The sequence below is a fragment of the Balaenoptera physalus genome (assembly GCF_965194825.1).
Source record: "Balaenoptera physalus genome assembly, chromosome: 10".
Lineage (NCBI taxonomy): Eukaryota > Metazoa > Chordata > Mammalia > Artiodactyla > Balaenopteridae > Balaenoptera > Balaenoptera physalus.
Window position 1 is genome coordinate 28,959,869 of NC_138889.1, and position 13,157 is coordinate 28,973,025.

The following is a 13,157-nucleotide window of genomic DNA, read 5'->3' on the forward strand; positions in this document are numbered from 1 at the left end:
ATTAAAAGAGACAAAGAAAGACAGTACATAATGATCAAGGGATCAATGCAGGAAGAAGATATAACAATTGTAAATACTTATGCACCCAACATAGGAGCCCCTCAATACGTAAGACAAATGCTAACAACCATAAAGGGGAAATCGACAGTAACACAATCATAGTAGGAGACTTTAACAACCCACTTTCAGCAATGGACAGATCATCCAAAATGAAACTAAATACAAAAACACAACCTTTAAATGACACATTAAACAAAATGGACTTAATTGATATTTACAGGATATTCCAACCAAAAACAACAGAATACACTTTCTTCTAAAGTGCTCATGTAACATTATCCAGGATAAATCATATCTTGGATCACAAATCATGTCCTGGTAAATTTAAGAAACTTGAAATCGTATCAAGTATCTTTTCCGACCACAACGCTATGACACTATATATCAATTACAGGAAAAAAAATCTGTAAAAAATACAAACACATGGAGCCTAAACAATATGCTATGAAATAACCAAGAGATCACTGAAGAAATCAAAGACTAAATGAAAAAATACCTAGAAAGAAATGACAGTGAAAACACGACAACCTAAAACCTATGGGATGGAGCAAAAGCAGTTCTAAGACGGAAGTTTATGGCAATACAATCCTACCTTTAGAAACAGAAAACATCTCAAATAAACAACCTAACCTTACACGTAAAGCCATTAGAGAAAGAACAACAAAAAATCCCAAAGTTAGAAGAAGGAAAGAAATCATAAAGATCAGGTCAGAAATAAATGAAAAAGAAATGAAGGAAACAATAGCGAAGATCAATAAAACTAAAAGCTGGTTCTTTGAGAAGGTAAACAAAATTCATAAACCATTTGCCAGACTCATCAAGAAAAAAAGGGAAAAGACTCAAATCAACAGTAGTAGAAATGAAAAGGGAGAAGTAACAACTTACACTGCAGAAATACAAAGGGTTGTGAGAGATTACTGCAAGCAACTATTTGCCAATAAAATTGACAACCTGGAAGAAATGGACAAATTCTTAGAAAAGCACAACCTTCCGAGAGTGAATCAGGAAGAAGTAGAAAATATAAACAGACCAATCACAAGCACTGAAATTGAGACTGTGATTAAAAATCTTCCAACAAACAAAAACCCAGGACCAGATGGCTTCACAGGCGAATTCTATCAACATTTAGAGAAGATTGAACACCTATCCTTCTCAAACTCTTCCAAAATATAGCACAAGGAGGAACACTCCCAAACTTATCCTATGAGGCCACCGTCACCCTGATACCAAAACCAGATAAAGATGTCACAAAAAAGAGAAAACTACAGGGCAATATCACTGATGAACCTAGAGGCAAAAATCCTCAACAGAATACTAGCAAACAGAATCCAACAGCACATTAAAAGGATCATACACAATGATCAAGTGGGGTTTATCCCAGGAATGCAAGGATTCTTCAATATATGCAAATCAATCAATGGGATACACCATATTAACAAATTGAAGGATAAAAAACATACTATAAGCTCAATAGATGAAGAAAAAGCTTTTGCCAAAATTAAACACCCATTCACGATAAAAACCCTCCAGAAAGTAGGCATAGAGGGAACGTACCTCAACATTATAAAGGCCATATATGACAAACCCACAGCCAACATGGTTCTCAATGGTAAAAAACTGAAAACATTTCCACTAAGATCAGGAACAAGACAAGATTGCCCACTCTCACCACTATTATTCAACATAGTTTTGGACGTTTTAGCCATGGCAATCAGAGAATAAACAGAAAAAAAAAGGAATCCAAATCAGAAAAGAAGAAGTATAACTGTCACTCTTTGCAGATAACATGACACTTTCAATACAGATTCCTAAAGAGGCTACCAGAAAACTACTAGAGCTAATCAATGAACTTGGAAAAGTAGCAGCATACAAAATTAATGCACAGAAATCTCTTGCATTTTTATACTTTAATGATGAAAAATCTGAAAGAAAAAATAAGGAAACACTTCCATTTACCATTGCAACAAAAATAATATAATACCCAGGGATAAAACTACCTAAAGAGACAAAAGACCTGTATGCAGAAAACTATAAAACACTGACGAAAAAAATTAAAGATGATACAGACAGAGAGATATACCATGTTCTTGGATTGCAAAAATCAACATTGTGAAAATGATTATACTACCCAAAGCAATCTACAGATTCAATGCAATCCCTATCAAACTACCAATGGTATTATTCACAGAACTAGAATAAAAAATTTCATAATTTGTATGGAAACACAAAAGACCCTGAATAGTCAAAGCAATGTTGAGAAAGAAAAATGGAGTTGGAGGAATCAGGCTCCCTGACGTCAGACTATACTACAAAGCTACAATAATGAAGACAGTATGGTACTGGCACAAAAACAGAAAATACAGATCAATTGAACAGGATAGAAAGCCCAGAGTTAAACACATGCACATATGGTCACCTTATCTTTGATAAAGGAGGCAAGCATATACAGTGGAGAAAAGACAGCCTCTTCAATAAGTGGTGCAGTGAAAACTGTATGGCTACATGCAAAAGAATGAAATTGGGACACTCCCTAACACCATACACAAAAATAAACTCAAAATGGATTATAGACCTAAATGTAAGGCTAGACACTATCAGACTCTTAGAGGAAAACATAGGCAGAACACTGTTTCACATAAATCACCGCAAGATCCTTTTTGACCCACCTCCTAGAGAAATGGAAATAAAAACAAAAATAAATGAATGAGACCTAATGAAACCCAAAACTTTTGCACAGCAAAGGAAACCATAGACAAGATGAAAAGACAACCCTCAGAATGGGAGAAAATATTTGCAAATGAAGCAACTGACAAAGGATTCATCTCCAAAATTTACAAGCAACTCATGAAGCTCAATATCAAAAAAAAAAAAAGCCAATACAAAAATGGGCAGAAGACCTAAATAGAGATTTCTCCAAAGAAGATATACAGATTGCCAACAGACACATTAAAGGAAGTTCAACATCACTAATCATCAGAGAAATGCAAATCAAACTACAATGAGGTATCACCTCACACCAGTCAGAACGGCCATCATCAAAAAATCTACAAACAATAAATGCTGGAGAGGGTGTGGAGAAAATGGAACCCTCTTGCACTGTTAGTGGGAATGTAAATTGATACAGCCACTATGGAGAACACTATGGAGGTTCCTTAAACAACGAAAAATAGAACTACCACACAACCCAGTAATCCCATTACTGGGCATATAACCTGAGAAAACCATAATTCAAAAAGAGTCATGTACCACAATGTTCATTGTAGCACAATTTACAATAGTTAGGTCATGGAAGCAACCTAAGTGTTCATCGACAGATGAATAGATAAAGAAGACATATATACAATGGAATGTTACTTAGCCATAAAAAGAAATGAAATTGAGTTATTTGTAGTGAGGGATGGACCTAGAGTCTGTCATACAGAGTGAAGTAAGTCAGAAAGTGAAAAATAAATACATATGCTAACACATATATATGGAATCTAAAAAAAAAAAAAACAGGTTCTGATGAACCTAGGGGCAGGACAGGAATAAAGATGCAGATGTAGAGAATGGACTTGAGGACATGGCGAGGGGGAAGGGTAAGCTGAGATGAAGTGAGAGTGTGGCATTGACATATATACACTACCAAATATAAAATAGATAGCTAGTGGGAAGCAGCCGCATAGCACAGGGAGATCAGCTCAGTGCTTTGTGACCACCTAGGGGGTGGGATAGGGAGGCTGGGAGGGAGATGTCAGAGGGAGGGGATATGGGTATATATGTATATGTATAGCTGGTTCATTTTGTTATACAGCAGCAACCAACACAACAATGTAACGCAGTTATACTCCAATAAAGATGTCAAAAAAATAAATAAAATAAAATAAAATTGTACACTCTCAAAAAAAAATACAATTCAATAATAGGGAGACAAAAACCACAATTAAAAATGAACAAAATATTTGACTAGACATACAACAACAACAAAAAATACCACTAGCTAATAAGCACAAGAAAAGATGCTTAACATCATTAGTCATTGGGGAAATGTACATTAAACGCCCATCACTCAGCACCCCCTAGGATGGGTATGATCAAAAAGAGTGACAATATGAAGAGTTGGTGAGGATTTGAAGAAACTTAAACCCCCACACATTGCTGTTCAAATGTGAAATGGCACAGCCTCTTTGTTAAACAGTGTAGCAATTTCTTTAAAAAGTTAAACATATACTTATCATATGACATAGTAATTACTCTCCTAGGAATTGTCCCAAGAGAATGTAAATGTATGGAACAAAAACTTTTGCATGCATTGCAACAGTGTTCATAATAGCCAAAATGTGAAAACAATCCAGTGTCCGTCAACTAATAAGAGGGTAAACAAAGTGTTGTATATCTATGCAATGGAACACTGTTCATTACCAAAGAGGAACAAATTGCTCATACATGCTACGACATGAATAAACCTCAAAAACATTATGCCAGCCAAAAAAAGACTACATATTTGTATGACTACATTTATTCCAAATGATATCTTATAGAGATGAAAGTAGACCAGTGGTTGCCTGGGGTTGGGAGTTAGAGCAGGGATTGACTGCAAATGGGCACAGGATACTTTGGGGTGATAAAGTGTTCTAAAACTGAATTGTTTTGATAGTTGCACAATTATATACATTTACTAAAAATAATTGCACTGTTTACTTATAAAAATGTTAATATAAATAAAGAGAGCACCATTAAAAATTGGGAGGTAGACAACACACTCAAAATAGCTCTTCAGATTTTAATTTACTGAATCTGAAAGCTACCAGCTAAAACAAAATGATTCTAAGTTAAATACAAAAGGAACAATTAAAGAAAGATTCTGAACAAGTTTTAACGAAAGGGGCTAATTTCCCACTCATCAGAACCTACACTAGAACTAAATAATGTCTGATCTACAGTAGGGTCACTTTCTTTTGTAAGTTCAGAGGTGCAGTCTTTCCTGCTAACAAAAATAAAAACATGGCAAAATGTACACTTTAAACATGAGGATTACTGTAAGGAATATATTATTGACCATGTAATCATCTACCCTGTCCTTTAAATGTACAGAATACAGTAACTGTATAGTAACATAACACTACTCTACAGTAATTTTAATATTACAGGCATTAAAAAAATCAAGAAAGAGAGCCAGCATGAACCTCAGTAATATCTGCATCAGAATCTCAATTTGGAAGCAGTGAGATCAAGATGACAGAGTAAGAGGATGTGGAGTTCATTTCTCCCCACAAACACATCAAAAGTAAATATATATGTGGACCAATTCTCACTGAAAACTAACTGGAAACTAGCAGAAAGACTCCTGTTCAACCAAGACTGTAAGCAAGAAACATGTAATTGGGTAGGAAGGGAAGAATAGCAATTGGGTTGGGACCTGTGCCCTTGAGAGGGGACTCAGAGGAAAATGCAGTTACTTGAACAGACACTCAGGTGAGTACCCTGGGGAGTGAGCAGGCAGAGCCACAGACTGGGCGTTCCAGTCCTGGGGCCTATGTGGAGAAGACACACCCCCTTGTATAGTTGGAGGTCCACTGTAATAAATAGAAGGGTAGGGAAAAGACTGGACTCTGCTCCTGAAAAGTGAACATATGCTGGCTAGCCCCAGAGGCAGGTCATAGACAGGTCTGCTCTGGCAGCTGCTGGGGATCCTGCAACTGCCTCTCAGCATGCCGCAGCATGAGTCAAGTGAACACCCAGCCCCGCTTACTCCATGCCATGGCATGGCACTGCATCTAGGGTGGGAAGGACCAGAGAAGACTTGACCATGGGACATATAGGCAACCCAGTCCCAGGGGGAGCTCAGGTGGGGCAGAGGTGGCCATTTTGGCACTTACTCAAGCAGCACCTCAGAAGCAGGCCAGGTATCTGATGGCCTCCACTCAACCACAGCTAACCTTCCAACACACACCAGGAATCTACCCAGGAACCCATCAGCCCAGGAGAGAAGCTTCACACAGGATGGGGGTGGTGGAAGCAGAGGACAATGACCACCTGTGAGTGACAAAGGGGGCTTGCAGCAGAGGCTGCATCTCAGTACTGCTGTAGACACCTACACATGCTGCGCATCAGACCTCTGGCCCCGGACCCTACTACTTCAGCTCCTCTGAGGCAAAAGTCCCTGGGCAGAGAGAAGGAAAAAATACACACTTAAAAGGAACAGAGCCAGCTCAAGGTCAACCCTCAGGACTTCTGCTCCAGGAACTTGAGATCAGACCCCCACCTCTGACAGGGCAGTGATGGCCACTGAACAGAGAAGAAGTCCCACCTCATGCCCAGTGCTGGCTCTAGCCCCTCTACCTGGATCGCCATCCACTGTCAAAGTGATAGCCACCAGCACACACTGAGGAAAGACATAATTGTTGTCCATGTCAAGTCCAGCCCTCCCATCAAAGGCCTTGGGCACACATAGTCTGCATAGAGATGATTCCACATAAGAAAATCCCTTCAAGACTGAAATAGGTAACTGTTTCAACTAAATTCATAGCAGTAGAGAAAGTTAACTAAAATGAAAAGGCAGAAGAACTACTCTCAATTGAAAGAGCAAGAGAAAACCATTGAAAAAATAAATAATGAAACAGAAATAAACAATTCACCGATAAAAAATTCAAAACATTGGTAATAAAAATGTTAACTGTATTAAGGAGAAGAAATTTTCTAAACAAGGAACTAGGAAATATAAAAAGACCCAATCAGAAATGAATAATTCAATAGCTGAAATAAAAAACACACTGCAAGAATGAATAGCAGACTAATTGATACAGAAGAACACATAAGTGATCTGAAAAATAGAATAATAGAAATCACCCAATGAGAACAGCAGAGAGAAAAACTAATCAAAAAGGAAAAAAATCAATTTAAGAGATCTTTAAAATAACACTAAGCATTCCAAAATTTACATTACAGGTGTCCAGAAAAGGAAAAGAGGGAGAAGGGGATTGAAAATGTATTTGAAGAAATTATGGCTGAAAACTTCCCAAATCTAAAGAAGGAAACAGATATCCAGATACAGGAATCACAGAGAGTTCCAAACATGCTCAACCCAAAGAGACCTACACCAAGACATATCATAATTAAAATAGCAAAAGTTAAAGATAGAGAATTCCAAAGACAGCAAGAGAAAAGCAAAGAATTATATACAATGAAACCCTCATAAGTATCAGCTAATTTCTCTGCAGAAATTTTACAGACCATAAGGTGTAGCAGGATATATTCGAAGTCCTGAAAGGGAAAAATCTGCAACCTGGGATACTCTACCCATCAAGATTATCATTTAGAATAGGAGAAATTGAAAACAACAAAAAAACAAAAAAAACTTCATATAAAAGCAAAAACTAAAAGAATTCATCAATACTAAACTTACCCTAAAAAAAAGTTGAAGGGTATTCCCTAAATGGAAAAGAAAGAATCTATAGGAAAGGGAAAATCCCACTAGGAAAGACAAATATACTGTACAAATTGAAGATCAACCACTTAAATAAGCCAGTATTTAGATTAAAAGACAAAAAATTGTGAAAGCAACTATAACTACAATAAGCAGTTAAGGGATAAGCATGAAGGTGTAAAATGTGACATCAAAAACACAAAATTGGGGGAAGGGAATAAAAAAATGTAGATTTTTAAAAATGTGTTTGAGCTTAAATGACTACCAGTTTAAAACAAGTAAATATAATTATTGGTCAATATATGTGAATCCCATGATAACAACAAATTAAAAACCTACAGTTACATACACCAAAATCAAAAAGAAACACAAGCATGTTGCTAAAAAAAATCATCAAACCACAAGGGAAGAAACAAACAGAAGAAATGAACAAGGAAGAAAAACAACCAAAAAACAAGTAATAAAATAGCCATAATTACATACTATCAATAATTACTTTATGTATCAATGGACTAAAACCTCCATTCAAAAGACACAGGGTGGCTGACTGGATTGAAAACAAGACCCTTCAATATACTGCCTACAATAGACACTTCAGGGTGAAAGACACACACTGAACTGAAAGTGAAAGGATGGAAAAAGTTATTTCATGTAAATGGAAATAACAAGGCAGCAGGGATGGCAATACTCATAGCAGACAAAATAGACTTAAAGCAAGGGCTATAATAAAAGACAAAGAAGTGCATTATATAATGATAATGGGATTGATGCAAAAAGAGGATATTACACTCATTAACATATATGCACCCAATACAGGAACACCTAAATATAGAAAGCAAATACTGACAGGCATAAAAAGGAGAAATTGACAATAATACAATAAGAGTAGGGGACTTTAACACCCCACTGATATCAATAGACAGATCATCCAGACGGAAAATCAATAAGGAAAAAGTGTTCTTAAATGACACACTAGACCATTTGGACTTGATAACTACAGGACATAACATCCAAAAACAGCAGAATACACACTCTTTTCAAGTGAACATGGAATGTTCTCCAGGATAGATCACAAGCTAGGCCACAAAACCAGTCTCAACAAATTTAAGAATAGAAATTATATCAAGTAATTTTTTCTGACCATAAAGGTATGAAACTAGAAATCAACTACAGGAAGAAACATGGGAAAAACACAAACATGTAGAGATTAAACAACATGTAACTAAAAAGCTACTAGGTCAATGAAGAAATCTAAGGGGAAGTAAAAAGATAGCTCAAGACAAAGGACAATGGAAACACAACACTTCAAAACCTATGGGAACAATTCAGGAAAAAGACAAGGAGGCTCACTCTGACCACTTCTATTTAACACAGTATCAGAAGTCCTAGTGACACAATCAGACAAGGAAAAGAAATAAAAGGAATGCAAATTAGAAGGTAAAAAATTAAAACTGTCCCTATGTGCATATGATATGATTCTTTACATAGAACACCCTTAAGACTCCACCTAAAAACAATTAGAACTAATAAACTCAGAAAAGTTACAGGATACAAGAGCAACATACCGAAACCTGTTGCATTATATACACTAACAAGGAAAGATCAGAAAGAGAAAGTAAAAAAAAAAAAAAAAAAAAAAAAAAAAAATCCCACTTAAAATTGCAGCAAAAAGAATAAAATAGCTAGGAATAAACTTAACCAAGGAGCTGAACAACTTATAGTCTGAAAACTATAAAACATTAATGAAGGAAACTAAAGATGATACAAAGAAGTGCAACGATATCCCATGCTCTTGGATTAGAAGAATTAATATTGTTAAAATGGCCATACTACCCAAAGCAATCTACAGATTTAACATAATCCCTATCAAAATACCTATGATATTTTCACAGAATTAGAACAAATGATTCTAAAATTCATGTGGAACCAAAAAAGACCCCAAATTGCCAAGGCAATCTTGAGAAATAAAGAACAGACCTGGAGATATCACCCTCCCAGACTTCAGATTATACTACAAAGCTACAGTAGTCAAAACAGCATACTACTAGCACAAAAACAGACACATAGATCAACTGAATAGAATAGAGAGCCCAGAAATAAACCCACACTATGACAGTCAATTAATCCATGACAAAGGAGGTAAGAATATACAATGGAGAAAAGACAGACTCTTCAACAAGTTGGTGTTGAAAAAACATGTAAAACAATGACATTAGAACATTTCCTCATACCATATACAAAAATAAACTCCAAAAATGAATTAAAGACCTAAATGTGAGACTGGAAACGATAAAACTCCTAGAAGAAAACATAGGCAGAACACTGACATAAATCGAGCAATATTTTTCTGGATCTGTTCCCTAAGACCAAAGAAATAAAAGCAAAAATAAACAAATGGGACCTAATAAAACTTAAAATTTTTTGCACAGCAAAGGAAACCATCAACAAAATGAAAATACGACCTACGGAATTAGAGGAAATATTTGTAAATTATATGACCAACAAGGGGTTAATATCTAAAATATATAGACAGCTCATACATCTCAGTATCTAAAAAACAAGCAGCCCAATGAAAAAATAGGCAGAAAACCTGAAAAGACATGTTTTCTGAGAAGACATACAGATGGCCAACGGGACATGAAAAGATTCTCAACGTCACTACTTATTAGAGAAATGCAAATTAAAACGACAGCAAGATATCACCTCACACCTATCAGAATGGCTATCATCAAAAAGTCTACAAATAACAAATTTTGGAGAGGATGTGGAGAAAAAGGAACCATTGTAAACCATTGGTGGTAATGTAAATTGGTGCAACCACTATGGAAAACAGTCTGGAGGTTGCTCAAAAAACTAAAAATAGAATTATCATATGATCCACAATTCCACTCCTGGGTATATAAAAATGAAAACACTAATTTGAACAGATACATGCACCCCAATGTCCATAGCAGCACAATTTACAATAGCTAAGATATGGAAGCAGCTCAAGTGCCCATGAATAGAAGAATGGATAAAGAAGATATATACAGTGGAATATTACTCAGCCATTTAAAAATAAAATAAAATTCTGCCATTTGCAGCAATGTGGATGGACCTAGAGAATATTATGCTTAGTGAAATAAGTCAGACAAAGAAAGACAAATACTATATATCTCTTATATGTGGAGTCTTAAATATACTACAAACAAATGTATATGCAAATGAAAATAGACTCACACAGAAGGAAAAGAAACTAGTGGTTACCAAATGGGAGAGGGAAAGGGGAGGGGCAAATTAGGGGTACAGGATTAAGAGATAAAAACTACTATGTAAAAAATAGATAAGCACCAAGGATATATTTTATAGCACAGGGAATTATAGCCATTATCTTGTAATAACTTTTAATGGCATATAATCGTAAAAATACTGAATCACGATGCTGTACACCTAAAACCAATATAATACTGTAAATCAACTATACTTCCATTAAAAAAAAAAAATCTCAATTTGTCTAACCTACTTTAAAAGGTAGTTTATGGTCAGGGAGAAATTCTAGAGAAAAATAAACATAAAAATTAAAATTAAATATCTCATTTATAATTATAAGAGCAAAGAAAACTCCAGATAATTTTGATCGAAGTTATTGTACATCTATGTTCTATAGTGCTCATTTATAGAAAAAGTCCTAGTGTCATTTTGTCCATCACTAAAATATTGTTCAATATTTGAAATTCTCTAATAGAATATTATGATCTGAACAGAGAAGGAATGCTCATATTTTCCCAAATTAATTTTAAGTTGAAGTCAAATAATGTATTCTTAACAACTGGATGAAATTTCTCTCAACAGTGTCATCATGGATTGGTAAGATTAATAAATATATTTTAAACTTTTCAATCACCATGTCAGAAAAATGATGGGCACGTGTCTAGAAAAGATAAAGGAGCATTTTGGAAACTGATTTGACCACAGAAAATCAGAGGTTAATTCTTCCTTTAGTCTTTTAAAATTACCTCCTGATATTTGTTTTGCAGCTTCTAATTAATAAGGCAAATGTGATGATATTTCTGGGGATTGAAAAAGAAATGTGTTGTTGTTATTATGCCTTTCCTAAATTCTAACCTTGAGAACAAAAGCGAAGATGAATAGCATGTCATTGCTGTATCGTAGGGATGATGTATTTCAAATGCTGGACTCCTTCCACAATGTTCTTTGAAGCATTGTTACTAAGGAAAAAAAAATGTTAAAGGAATTCATATTATTTATTGATTCTCAAATCCATTGCTGTTTCAGGTTTTGCCTAAGCTAACCAGTCCATTTTATTTTGGAAGCCACTGACACAACAAAGTGCTGTAACAAGTGAACATAAAATATATTAATAGGCACAGGTAATAAAAACTTGATTCCAAACTTTAGTGAATCTGAAAAGGAGACTAGGGGTTTTAAAACAATGATAGCCTATAAATAAAAAAGCAGATTCAAACAAAACCCCTACAGGATTTGTGACAAATGGTCTTCTAGTCATTATTAAGAAGACAAACCCAAGTCGTATTTTGTGAAGATGTTAGGTAGAGTTGATATTTCTCTAAAATTATTCAACCTACTGATTTCCAGTACTAACTTCCATAAGGCAAGAAGAGAAGAGAATGGATAGGAGGAATGTTACAAGGGGAAAGGAACAATAATAATAATAATAGTGGTAGAAGTAACAATAACGAACATTTATTCAACACTTAACACTGAAGCCAAAGATATAATAAGAATTTTACATGGATTGTGTCATTTTATCTTCACAAATAACTTTCCGAGGTAGGCAGCCTAATTTGTCAGAGAATTATTCTAACTTAGTCTTGATAATAGGATGAGCTTTTCATGGTTGAAAAATCAGATCCCCTTTGCCTCTCTTTGAAAATGCATCAGATGCCTCTCACTGATATTTTTGCTTCTGGTAAGAAACCCTTATGTCTTTATAAGTCATTACTGCAGAATCGAGATGTAAATTCTTTGAAACTAGGATGATGGCTACCTCACCAAATTGCTTACAAGAGTGTTCTACCTCTAGTTATATAATTAACACTAACTGACAACAGAAAATGACAAAGATCATGGTTTAGCAAAAGCATTACAGTTCACTCTGAAAATGATTTACCATCATTCAGCTGTATGATTAGCTCTTGTTTTTGTTGTTTTTCTTTTTGATGGCAGGGGTGGTAGTCCATTGGTATTAAGTGCAGAGCTAAAATAGTTAAATTATGATGAAAGCCTTCACTGTAGACTAAAGAATAAATATCTTACATTATTGAAAATTAGAACTTTCTTATCAAAGCCCAATACAAAATTAGAAACTTCAGATAACACATGGAGTTATTAATAAGACCAGCAATTATGGGAAAAATAATGAATATCAAGGCCAAATTTATCAACAGGATCATAATTTTTAACCCTGATTTTCTTCTTTCCATGTTTTAGGAAACAATAAATTTGGAATTTGGAACATAATAATTCAAAAATATTACTCATCTGGTTAAGATTCCATGCCATAACTTTATTGACTATAACTTTATTTGGGCTAACTGTAGCCTCCCAAATGTCCCATTCTGGCAAACCCAGGTGAATAAGCAGAAATGCACAGAGAATGAGAGGATTGTCATCCCTATTCTAACTGAAAATTCTGCCTATTGTTTTATTTTTAAACTGCCACTAACATGTT

The 13,157-nt window shown here is 35.0% G+C and overlaps 1 protein-coding gene across 3 annotated transcripts in view; it reads right to left on the reverse strand.

Annotated features, from left to right (window-relative positions):
- GUCY1A2 (guanylate cyclase 1 soluble subunit alpha 2) overlaps positions 1-13,157 on the reverse strand; it is a 413,705-nt gene that overhangs the window by 308,531 nt on the left and 92,017 nt on the right. The gene's annotated exons all lie outside the window — the stretch shown is intronic.